The following is a 12,655-nucleotide window of genomic DNA, read 5'->3' as shown; positions in this document are numbered from 1 at the left end:
GTTCTCTGGTGGCTTCTGTGCAGTTCCCTCCCTGTGATGTTGAAAGGTGGATGTCACGTGATGTGCCAGGAGCCCAGTCAGCAATGCCAGTGTGGACAAGGAATGTCACCTGCCATTTCGGTAAACAAAGGATGTTGGCAGCCAGCAAGCCCTCATTCCCTGCTGCCACCCCTGACGGTGCACCCAGAGGGGATTCAGGATGGAGAAAGATGGGATGCTGCCCTAGAGAGTTAAGGTGCATATCAAAGGGGTGATTTCCCTGAGCCCAGACTCTTGCATCTTCCTTCCCATCCATAGAAAAGAGCTAAATGCATTAACTCAGTATGTCTGGTTTTCTTTAACGTCTTTTGATGTTCTGACTACCTGAGTCTTTTTGGCAAAAACTCCTATATTTCCTGGCTCCTCCCTCCCCTCTTAGGGGAATCCTTTAGAGTTTTCTGAGAGTCGTATCATGGGCTTAACTCCTCAGTAAGTCTGCCAAATAAAACATAATCTTTTTTTTTTTTTCTTTTTTGGGCCGCACCTGTGGCATATGGAAGTTCCCAGGCTAGGGGTCGAATCGGAGCCGTAGTTGCCAGCCTACACCACAGCTCACGGCAATGCTGGATCCTTAACCCACTGAGCAAGGCCAGGGATCAAACCTGCATCTTTGTGGATACTAATCGGGTTTGTCACCGCTGAGCCATAATGAGAACTCCAAAACATAATTCTCTCTCTCTCTCTCTTTTTTTTTTTTTTTTTTTTTTTTTTTTGGTCCTTTTGCCTTTTCTAGGACCGCTCATGCGGCATATAGAGGTTCCCAGGCTAGGGGTCGAATCAGGGCTATAGCCACTGGCTTACGCCAGAGCCACAGCAACTCGGGATCCGAGCTGTGTCTGTGACCTACACCACAGCTCATGGCAATGCCGGATCCTTAACCCACTGAGCAAGGCCAGGGATCAAACCCACAACCTCATGGTTCCTAGTTGAATTCATTAACCGCTGAGCCACGATGAGAACTCCCCAAAACATAATTCTTAACTTTTAGTTTGTGCATGATTTTTCAGTCAACAACAGCTACCCGAAATGGTATTCTCTGAACATCTGTCTCTGTCTTGAATCCACCCAGAGTGTAAATGACGGTGGAATTGAACTCCTCTCTGTGTTATGTCTCTGCATCCTCAGTGTCATCCTGAGCACAACCTTCGGACTTTTGATCCTGGCATTCAAAGCCATCTACAGGCTAGCCCAGGACTGTCATTTTCTCTCTCGTTTTATTTTTACTTAATCCATATACTCCACGCAATGGGGTGTGCTCTCTGTTGCTCTGAATTCTTGATTCCGCATCACAGCCCATACCGTATCCCCTCCTTCTCCACTTCGTGGTCCACGTCTCTCCTACCACCTAAGATACTCACTTTCCCTTTTCTTCTTCCCCAGCCCAGGTGACCTCACCCTCTTCTGAAATCCTGCAGCCCCAAAGGACGGTCCCACTTATTTGTCACTGAACATGATACCTCGTGCTGTAATTAACTTTAACCTGCCTTTCTTAAAATACCCCCCCAGCCTTCTCCCTCCCTGTAACTGTTTCCTGCTCTTCGGAGGCCAGCCATTTGTCCGGAGGTTCCTAAAGCCCATATGGCTACCTCGTCTACCTCAGGGTGGCGTTTTAATCACAGGTTTCTCGGGGCCCAGTCCCTCACCCCAGGACCTAAGTTAGAGTCTGGCCTCGCCATCTCTTCCTGTCCTAGGAAGTCTGGGGTTTGATGAATTCCAGATTGGCTGGAATGAACGAAACTCCAGTGAATATTCCTAGTGAAAGTCAAATATCTGAGCTCTGTAGGAAATTCATGCCTTTTGCTGTCCTTCTCGCCTTCACCTGGAAATGTTGAACAGATTCCAGACTCTTTTCAAACAGCCCTTCCTGGCACATCCTCATTTCCCCTTCCCCATCGTCTGCAAGCCCCTGATGAGAACCCCTGTGAGGAGGCGGGTCCAGGTGGAACAGTGCTCTCCGCTTGCCCCCACCGTCTGAGATGCTCCAGCCGAGCCCCTCTGGCGGCTGAACCATCCCCGGGCTTCCAAGATCAAGCAATTCAGAGCTACTGCGTGCGTCTCTTTGGAAGTTCACAGCTGCTGGGTCTTCAGGGTCTCCAACATCTCATCAGGGAGTTGCCACATCTGAACTGAGTGCAACAAGAGGGAACGCGTCATATCCACCAGACTGCTCTTCAGAGAGGGTACTGGCTCTGTTCTGGAGAAACAGGAAAAGCCTGTTTGGCCCTGTTCTAGGTGCTTGAAAAATGACTAAAGTAGGAGTTCCCGTCATGGCTCAGTGGTTAGTGAACCCGACTAGTATCCATGAGGATGTGGGTTCAATCCCTGGCCTTGCTCAGTGGGTTAAGGATCCGGCGTTGCCATGAGCTGTGGTGTAGGTCACAGATGCGCTCGGATCCCGAGTTGCTGTGGCTGTGGTGTAGGCCAATGGCTACAGCTCCAATTCGACCCCTAGCCTGGAAACTGCCATATGCTGTGGGGGATGGCCCTAAAAAGGCAAAAGACAAAAAAAAAAAAAAAAAAAAAAAAAAGGAAAGAAAAATGAAAAAGCAGACACAGATCTGTGCTCCCACAGGATTTACATTCTAGTGGGAAAAGGCAGAAAATAAACTCTAAATGTGTAGCAAAAAAGTAATGTAGATATCTTCATAGAAGGTGATTAGTATTATGGAAAAAGAAATAAAAGGTCAGGGAAAGAATTTGGGTCGTGAGGAGAGATGGGAGTTGGAATGGGTTGACCTTTTGCCCAGGACAAAGTGGCCTCGGTGAGAAAGGGCTGCATCAGCAAAAACTTAGAAGGGTTTGAGGTTGACTCTGCAGATGCCCCAGGGAGATGTACTCTGAGCAGAGGGAACAGTCCATGTACGGATCCTAATACGGGAGCATTCGGGAGCGTTACAGGCAGAGCAAGAGGCCGTCCCCTCTGAAGTAGGATGAGCAAGAGGGAGGAAAGCTGCTGCTGGAGAGCTGGGGTCGATTTTGTAGGGTTTGTGGGTCATTCGAAGGGCTCTGGCTTTTCCAAGAGAAATGGGGGGCCATCATAGGAGTCTGAGCACAGGGTGAGATGATCTGATTTATGCTTTAACAGGGTGACTGGTTGCATATTGCAATCTGTAACGAAATCATGATAGGGGTGTCCTGAGATGGGAGGGGGGGAACACATTGATAACGTACCTGTGTGATCTTGGACCCTAGGCTTAACCAGCCTGCTCAGACTCCCTAGGCCATCTTGGTGAGGACCTGGTAGCAGGCGGGTGAACGGAGGCTCAGTGCGTCACAGTGATTCTTGGAAATAATGCAGAATGACACACACTCTGGAAATGTTCTGGCAATTAAAGCACACATTCTCCATTGGAGTACTGTCACCCCCAAAGGGGTGAAAAGTGGTTCATAGGGAACAAGAAACTTATTCTTTTTGAATGTATAAGACACAGATATACATACAGTATGTACACAGATGTGTAGTATATCAGCACTATTTTAATTTCACGGGAAAAAATACCTAGAAAGGATCCTTTAGGGACAGGAGGTTGTATGATCATGAAAAAAAGGCTGGAAATACTGAATTTTGTCTAAAAAGACAAAAAAAAAAAAAAAAGCCTTGAATATTTTATTCTATGCCCCTTGGGGTTTCAGTAGGGTTTCTGTTTCCTTTTCTGCCCCCCCCCCCGCAACCCCTCCCCAACTATATTTAGAAGTCCTTTGAGGACAGAGGATGTATCTTCTAATTCAAACCCTGAGTGGCTCCGTTCCGTACCTTATGCATAAGAGAATCTGAGTGAAGGTGTGTTGACTGCAATGATCGCACAGGTTTAAGTGAAAAGAATTAAACTGAAAGCCATAAATCTACAGGCCCCTTGGTCTGGATGATCTACACTGATGTGACCATAGAGCAGAGCCTTAATCGCCTTTTCCTTCTGCCGCTTAATGGCCCAGTGGTGTTTCCAGATAAGAAATGTGAACGGCATTCATCACCTAACTGGAGCACGTATGGCTGATTTGTCATAGGGTATCAGCACCGGAACAAGTGTTCTGGGTAATGCATTCAGCTCTTAACAGATGAGTTACAACCGTGAAGAATTGTTCTTCATGGAATTGCAGGGACTTCTCAAATGTCGTCAATATTTGGAGGCAATTGCAAGAGGGAGCTCTGTGTGACAAATGGCTAAGTATTCAGAATTTCCATGCACACGGGGAAGGTAATTTGAGTCAGCTTCCAGTTGATCCCAAGAATCTTGGAGTTATTGGCAAGGAGGAACACCACAGTGTCTGCTGGAAATCTCCTTAGGAGAGAAGGAGTTAACTGAGCGTGTAAGCTTTATCTTACGTCCAGTGGATTTGTGGTTGGCTGACTAAAGTCTCCGGTAAATGATTGTTAGATACCAGTCATTGATAGCTGTTGCTAGTGGCCGTGGGTCAAAAGCCCGCTGATTCCTCCACAAGCACTGCAGCATCCTTCAGCCCTTGACTCATTGCAGATCTGCTTGGGTCTGCCTGCGCCAGGATCGGTCAGACCCATAACCATGAGTGACGAAGACTACAGCACCATCTACGACCGAGTCCAAAAAGAGAGGGTGTATGAGAACACCGAGCAGCCCGCAGAAAACGGAGGCCCCCTTTATGATGCCATCCACGAAGAGTCAAGGGCAGAAGACAAGGTTTATGCCACCGAGCTGGAAACCCACGAATATGACTTCGTGGCCGTTTATCAAGTTGGGCGCGAGGAAAGCAGCTCGGCCTCTTTTCAACCAGAAGTGGGAGAATACCTCCTGCCTGATGAAGTATATCCTGAGGCCCAAGATCTTCAGCCCCATGAGGCCCAGGATGACAGGAGCACCTGGGTGGGAGAATTGTTCTCACCCACCCAGGACCAGCAGGCTGGCCTGGAGCAGCCCCAGGAGAATGGAAGCGAGATGGAGGAAGCCCAGCCTTCTCCTTCCAGTTTCTCCACCCGGCACAGCAGGGCCTTGTCCCCCAGTGAGGGGTTCCCCACCCACTCCTCTGCTGCTGCTGTTTCTGAAGAAAAGGAACCAACTTCCACCAGCCCCGAGATTAGCCTCTTTGTGAAGGTAAGGGCTGCCTGTGACAGGTGCACCTGCACACGCAGATGGCATAACCTTGGTCTTTTCTTTTGCTCCCAGTGAACAGGGAGGGGTGCATGGAGTCACGGACCTTGGGTGTCATACATATTCAAGAGAAGGGCTGATAGAGTGAGTCGGTCCGCAGTTCACCCAGGACCACTCACAATCATGAGCATTGAAAAATGCATTCCAAGAGTGTCAAGTGTGTCTTGTCACTGACTTTTCTAAACTATGGGCAAAGCAGTTTTTAGGCATCTGCTTTTCGGTGAGCAGAAATTGTCGCTCAAATCCTTTCCTTTGTGACAGATGTTCAGGGCATTTTCCTGTCTGGTTAAATTTCCTCCGCCAACGTGATTTTCAAAAATGAAACCAAGGCTTGTGAGAAAAAGTCAAACCTACGGTGGCACCAGAGTTTCCTTCCTAAGTGTCTAAGGTCACAGATACAACTTCATCTATATGGGCAATAAATGTTCCCTCTGTCACCAAGCTTGCCCTTTGGCACCAATATAACTCCAATATCTGATGAGGTAAAATGATTTCTCTAGTGGTGAGATACTTGGGGCCAGTGTTAATATTTAACACTTAGGATATTTAAACAAAGAACATTGGTGATCTTTGTATTAGACTGATATTCTAATAAAGATATGGTTTGAATATTATCAAAACATCGAGCACTTTGGGGTGAAACAAATCATCTTTATGGATCAAGAGGAATTTTTCCAAACACCCCCCAAATTCATATTTACACAGTTTTTTTACGTGAAGACAACATCTTAGTAAAAACTCCACTTCTTGCTGATAAAAATGGTTACTCTGTGAACCTATAAAAACCCCAGTCCAGGAGTTCCCGCTGTGGCGCAAAGGGAATGGCAGAGTCTTGGAAGAGCTGGGACACAGGTTCAATCCCCGGCCTGGCACAGTGGGTGAAGGATCCACTTTGCCGCAGCTGTGGCTTAAGTCTCAACTGTGGTTCGGATCTGATCCCTGGCCTGGGAACTCCATATGCTGCGAGGTGGCTGAAAACGAAAAAAACAAAGCAAATCAAAAATCCAGTCCACACTTATTTCTCCCCTTCCTGATTTCTAATTAACTCCTCTAATGAAATGTACTTTATCTACTAATTTAATACATAATTATTTCCTGCATTGTATTTTTCCCTAGTTTTTGGTGTATAAATTGTGTCTCCTTTATTCTACCACAAGGTCCTTTTCAAAAACACCAAGCAGAGTGTTTCGTTCATACTGAGTTACCCGGGATACCTTGTCCAGGATTGTATTGAGCATTTGGGAGGGAGAAGGATGTGTAAGACAGAGCCCTTGCTCTCAAGAAATAACAATGGGGTGCAGGAAACGGACTTGTAGTTTGTGGATTTTGGTGAAATGGAGGAGTGAGCAGAGTGCTGTGGGTATCCTGGGAGTGCAGGGTGCATGGAGAAATCCAGAAAGGCTCCATGGAGGAGGTATTTCAAACAGGTACGTTCAAGCAGGCTTCCAGCCTTTATATATCCACATGACTATTGTGTGTTAGTTTAAAAAAACCCCACCTTTTAAAAAATGAGGACGAGGTGTATCTTTTCAGGACAGAGGCAACCATGAAACTTCCTGCAACAGACAAGATGAATGAATCATCACTGTCATGATCATTGTCATTACGGGCACATCAAACCATTATTTGTGCATTTGGCGAAGTGTTGATTTCATCAGAAATGAGCCTGCACACTGGTGTTAAACCAAACAGAAGTAGGAGGAAATAGAATTAATGGCATGTCTAGCTGGTACCAGCAACAGGAAAAACTACTTGACAGTGACATGTTATTTAAGATCCTTAGTTCCCCAGAGCAAATATTAGATCTAATTAACCCTTTACATTCTTTTTAGTATAACCATGTTAACTAAGGGGGCATAGAGTGTACCATCAACCTCGGTTTCTTGATAAAGATATTCAGCCTCATGTAGTGAGACAGCAGTCATAATCCTTGGTTCTCAACCCCCCCACCCCACCCTCGCTGCCGTTCTTTATTTGCTGGGGAGTGGACATATGACAAAAATGGGTGTCACGGGGCTGCAGGGCTGGCGAGGGAGGGGAGGGCATGAGAGTGACCCACTCAAGCTCCTTGCTCCTTCCAGCTCTGCGAGGTTGGTGCCGGGACCCCTGAATTGGACAGGGCTCGCCATCGTCCTAGCAGGTTTGTCGCTGGGGTCCTGGGCTTCTTCTTCTTCTGGGCTGTGTGGGTGTAGACCACCCATGTGGGTGTGGCCCTAAAAAGCAAAAGGAAGGAAGGAAGAAGGAAAGAAACGCCTCTAGGGAGGGAGAGCTTCAATCCACGTCATAAGACACCAAAAAGCATTGTCGGTTCAGAATTCGCTGATAGGATTATGAGACATCTTTCTACTTTCTGCTAAAACTGAAGGACCTGTAGACATTTTCCTAGTTGTGTTTGTGTATAAGTGTGTGTGAGAGAGAGAAAGAGAGGGACAGAGAGACTGAGGGATGAAAGGAGAGAGAGATAGAGAGACAGAAGGACATAGAGAAAAGCATTCCAGTATTTTATTTAATGCAAAGGGGGGAAAGTGTTTCAATAATGACTGTTGCAAAGGAAATGTTCAAATGATCACCATTTTCCTGCACATAGTTGATGTCATTGATTATAGAAGGCAGTGTGTGTATATATATACACACACATACATATATATATTGTAGAGCAGGTTTTGAAGTCAGGTTGCATAGTTTGAAATCTGACTTAGCAAATTAAATTCTGTTAAATTGTTTACCAGGTTCCTTCTTGGGAAAATGGATGCCATAATGATATGTTCCTCACAGAACTGTTATGGAGATTAAATAAGAGAATCCATGTAAACTGCATAGTACAGTATCTGACTATAGTAAATGCTCAATATGTAGGAGGCTAAATTATTATTGCTTATTACGATCAATTTGAACCATCCATAAAACAATCGTTTTTATTTTAAGTACCATGCCTTATAGTTAGTAGACACTATAAGTGTTCTGGTAGCAGATCTTAATGTGACAGTGTAATCTTGTGAAAAGAGCACTGGTCAGGAATCTACCACAACTTCATCAATAATTTACTGTGAAACATTCCTGGACCCAAGTTTCCTCATCTCTGAACTGCAGTCCCTTCTAGCTCTTACAGTCTTTGACCAGCTTACGTGACTTCAGCTCTTTATCAGTGTCACATGTCTGGCACCATCTATTATCCATTCCAGGAGACTGCTTGATAATGATTAGGATCTCCAGATTTGGGTATGGTTGCCAGGGTCAACAGGAGATCAACACACCTTTCCACCCTCAGTTCACGTGAAGCCTGTTCCTTGGAAAGTGTCCTTAGGATCTATCTCTGATTAGGCACTCACAGGGTCTCGTGCAGAGTTGCACAGGTTGCGCACTGAGCAAAGTTAGGGGACACCATTCAGAGAAAATGTAAATGATGCCCTTCTGAAATCAGGCACTGTAAGAGCCCTGATGAATGTTTCTTAGACACGTAGCCTGTAGTATTTTTTTTTTTTTTAATCTAAAGGAGTGACTCCCTATTATTTGGTTCAGTATCATGGAAAGTGTCACAGAATTGTTAGTAGACATGGTTACTATTGCTGTAGCACAGGAGTCTGATGCTGTTCCTGGGGTCATAGTGTCCAAAATAGAGTATTCAACATGTTCCGTGGGCAATTAGAGTACTATAGTTAGAATTAAAAATATTAAGCAGTATTTCTATTTAATTTAACCTAGCCCTCTTAAATCTTATTTTATATGTTTCATAACGTGCACAGTGTATTCTTGCAGTAGTACATTAATATCATTTGTAAATGAATAAATATACATATATTGTGAGTAGATGCTTAAGTTCTGTATTGATGGGGATGCCCCATTTTCACAATCTTATTGACTCAGAGGTGTTCCTTCCTTTCCTTTCCTTCCTTCCACTGTCTGGAGCCTGGCTCTTTCCTTGGCCAAGATCAGGTAAGAATAGGTCCTTCCTGCAAGTTTTCATAAGCAACACATTGAGTCCATTTGCCATGGAGGCAAACAAAAAGTCATTACCACAGACAAGGAACTAGGAAATCCCGCTGAGGACATGAGGGGCACGCAGCAGGATTTGCATGTTGCAGTGTGACTCCGTCGAGGAGCAGGGGGCGTAGGCCAGGCAGCGGGAAAGAAAGCCAGCAGAAACAAAGCTGGCAGCAAATACGCACACGTGTGAGTAGACTGTTAGGCTGGGGTGGAGGGAAGGTCTGCCTCGGGCCAGAGCAGATGCTGAGGCTGAAGAACCAGAAAGACAGTCTTGCACGGCAAACTGAGGGGCTTGGATTTTATCCTGAAGGCAACCGGGCGTAACAGAAGGTTTTGGAGGAGAAGATCATGAGCAAAGCAATGTTTAGGGTGATGGAAAAGGAAATTAAGGAGCACCTCCACCGACTGTGTCGAACAGGAGCCAACATCCACCGAATGTCATTTCTAAGATTCGTTCAAGACTTTAGATGTAAATACATGGTGTGTAATGACTCTCCTATTTTTTGAGGTTATTTATTCATTCAACTGCTGACCTGAATATGCCCAAATATTTAGATCCTTGACCTCATACACATTTCTGGAAAATCTTGCAAGTGGGATGTTGATTTATACAGAATCTTTATGTGTATCTAGTGACTCTGTGTTTGATGGGTGGAGGGATAAGGTGGATTCAGCATAAAGTTTTTGATTGACATGGTGTGAGTATAGTTCTCAGTTAAAAAAGATGTGTTTGTGTGGTCTGTCTTAGCCTGGCCAGTACTCAGAAGTTTTCCACTTAGATGTCTGAAAGTAGCTGGAGCCCTGCAAGGGGCTTCCTGTTCACGACCCCTAAGAACAGCTAATATCAATCATCAGGACACGTCACTTATGTCCTTGGAAATACTTGTAAGAAAGTGCAAGTCTAAGCCTGCTGCATGTATCCAACTGTCCTTTCCTGGAACCAGCGAAACACATAAAAACAGAACAATGGGCAGCTTTGAACAAAGATTGCTATTCTTGTCATAATGTCTTCCTAATTAAGACACTGGGAACAATCAAGTCCCAGTTTTATTCAAAATCCTTTTCTAGGTGCCTGTGTGAGTTTCTAGTTTGCTCTGAGTCAATACCATCAATCAAAAAGGAACAGAATCCCAGCACTATGACAAATGGTCGAAAACAAGAGGAGTCAAGGAACTCACCCAAGCCTGACAGCATATTAGTAGCAAATCCAGGGCTTTGACCACCCACCCCCAACTCCCACCACCACCACCCAGGGCACTTCCCTCCATGTTGGTATTCTTAGCCTGGCTGAATGTCCATGAATGTGCTACAGGAGGTTCAGGAACATTCTGAAACCCTAGGCAAACTTTCTTGTGGAAGCTGATCTCTGGAGGGTCCATGAACTTTGCTGTTGCCTATCTCTGAGATGCACTCTGTCTCCCGACCTGGGTCATTGCACCTCGTGTGTCAACGTAGGAGAAAGAAGAATGTGCTCAGAGCCACCCACCTGACTCCAGTCTTTTCTGTGGAGTCAGCTGCTTGCTCTAAGCCTTCTAACATCTCAAGAAACCATGGGAAGAAACCCTCACAAGAGGAGTCATAAAGACGCATTGCCCAAATGATTATGGGAGATTAGGTCAGCTCTGAAAAGGTGATGTGACATTCTGAAATAAGTATGGGAAATTAGAACCTACCCTGTTTTCCAAAGGAAATTTTGGATACTTTTTCCTTATGGGGCTACAAATGTAATGTCAACTCCTCCCCACCTCGTCCCACCACCTTGGTGGGCAATATTACCAACTGTACAAACCAAAACTTTGGAGTCATTTATTTAGATTTCCATTTCTTTACTTCCCAGCTGGCCAGTCTGTTTCACATTTGTTCTCTTCTCTCCATTCCGGCCACTACTGGCCATGGTCATCTTGGCCACATGTATTCATTCAACGGGTCGCTCTGCCTCTAGACTCATCTTTCTCCTAGGAAGCCCCATAGCATCACCAGAATGGAACCTGATCCTACCATTCCCTGTTTCTGGCCAGGCAGGGGCTCCCCGCTGCCCCCAGGAAAAGGCAGGCATGAGGGAATGGATGAAGACATCTTCACGCCTCATCGGGCTCTTAGCCAAGACCTCACCTCTGCTACCCCAACTCGCCCTTTGCCTTGAAAAATGCTGACTCGGACCCTCGGCCTTTTCATGACTCTGAGCCTTTGCTCAAGCTGTTCCCTTTCAATGCTCTCCCTTCCTGGCATAACCTACTGTCCTTTCAGACCCTTTCTTCCAGAAGCCTTCCCTGGCCCCTGCAGTCAGGGCTGGGCTGGGTCTTACCTCAATGTACCAACCTGCCAGCAAGGGCTGCCATAACAAAGTGCCACAGCCTGGGTGGTACAAAGCACACAGAAATTTATTTTCTCGTCACTCTGGGGGCTAGAAGTCTCCAGAATCCTTCTGGAGGCTAGCAGGCTAGAATCAAGGTGTCGACAGGGTTGGTCTCTTCAAAAGCCTCTCCTCTCGGCTCGCAGCTGCCATCTTCCTCCATTGTCCCCACGTGGTCCTTCCTCTGCATATGTCTGTGTCCTCATTTCCTCTTCTTGTAAGGACACGAGTCATATTGAATTTGGAGACCACCCTAATGATCGCATCTTAACTTAATTACCTCGTCGAAGACGCTAGCTCCCAACACAGTCACATTATGAGATACTAGGATTAGGACTCAATGTATGAATTTTGAGGAGATACAATTCAGCCCGTAACACTTAATGTTTTAATTCTCTCTCTGTGTCTTGCGGTCTCGCAGAGCTCCCTCTCTCTCTCTCTCTCAGAAAGTGGTTCTGCCTTTTGTCTATTCGCATATACCCAGTCCATGGCTACTTAAAGGATGACTGAATTAAGGGAGGAAGGAGGGAATAAGTTACTCCTAGGGATCCCTGGGGCAATGCAGGAGGAGGAAGGCTTGTCCTGGTGGCCTGTGGCTGTAATGAGACTGGTGCTCCAAGCCCTCTGTCTTAATTAGTTGCATAGAGCTACTATAACAAATGACCATAAACTTGGTGGCTTAACACAAGAGGAACTGACTCTCTCAGTTCTAGAGACCAGAAGTCTGAAGTCAAGGCATTGGCACTGTCACATTCCCTCTGACAGCTCTGGAGGAATCCTTCCCACCTTTTCCAGCTTCTGGGGGCTCCGGGCATACCTCGGCTTGTGGCTGCATCACTCCCATCTCTGCTTTCGTCCATCATCCACTGTGTCTCTGTGAAGTTCCCAGGCTAGGGATCCAATCGGAGCTGTAGCTGCCAGCCTACGCCACAGCCACAGCAACGCAGGATCCAAGCTGCATCTGTGAACCACACTGCCGAGACCAGCTCAGTGAGCAGGGTGTGAAAGATGGGCACTGCAAAGCTGCAAGAAAGTGAAGACAGAATAAAAGACACAGAGACAAGGTGCAGATCAACAAAGCAGGACCAGGGGACTCAAGCCCTCATGGGTCAAGAGCCCCAGATGTCAGTGCCTCACCGCTTTTATTGTGCTCATT

At 46.1% G+C, this 12,655-nt stretch overlaps 1 long non-coding RNA gene and 1 pseudogene across 13 annotated transcripts in view; one reads left to right on the top strand and one right to left on the bottom strand.

Moving 5' to 3' along the window:
• LOC102161511 (chloride intracellular channel protein 5 pseudogene) overlaps positions 1 to 12,655 on the top strand; it is a 62,873-nt pseudogene that overhangs the window by 28,066 nt on the left and 22,152 nt on the right. Inside the window, exons 1-2 of one of the 11 annotated variants that reach the window (XR_014810226.1) lie at positions 495 to 810; positions 2,440 to 9,840. The exons of 6 other annotated variants lie outside the window; for them this stretch is intronic. The product of XR_014810226.1 is annotated as a chloride intracellular channel protein 5 pseudogene, transcript variant X4 (transcript). Of the gene's footprint in view, positions 1 to 494; positions 811 to 1,419; positions 9,841 to 12,655 lie in introns of those variants that run through there. 4 more of the 11 variants (XR_014810223.1, XR_014810224.1, XR_014810225.1 and 1 more) reach the window with 4 other exon arrangements.
• LOC146401565 (uncharacterized) lies at positions 11,509 to 12,619 on the bottom strand. 2 transcript variants are annotated; one of them, XR_014810234.1, is made up of 2 exons: positions 12,317 to 12,619; positions 11,509 to 11,752 (listed from the first exon to the last, which is right to left on the bottom strand). It is a non-coding gene; the product is annotated as an uncharacterized LOC146401565 (long non-coding RNA). The 2 variants fall into 2 exon arrangements; XR_014810235.1 differs by having other exon boundaries at positions 11,509 to 11,713; positions 12,317 to 12,617.

Source organism: Sus scrofa, chromosome 7 (genome assembly GCF_054392235.1).
Source record: "Sus scrofa isolate SSC_HxYL_T2T_F1_AM1 chromosome 7, Sscrofa_HxYL_maternal_Yorkshire_Landrace_v2.0, whole genome shotgun sequence".
NCBI classification, from domain to species: domain Eukaryota; kingdom Metazoa; phylum Chordata; class Mammalia; order Artiodactyla; family Suidae; genus Sus; species Sus scrofa.
Note: the sequence above shows the minus strand (reverse complement) of the source record. Positions and strands in the feature narration are given on the sequence as shown.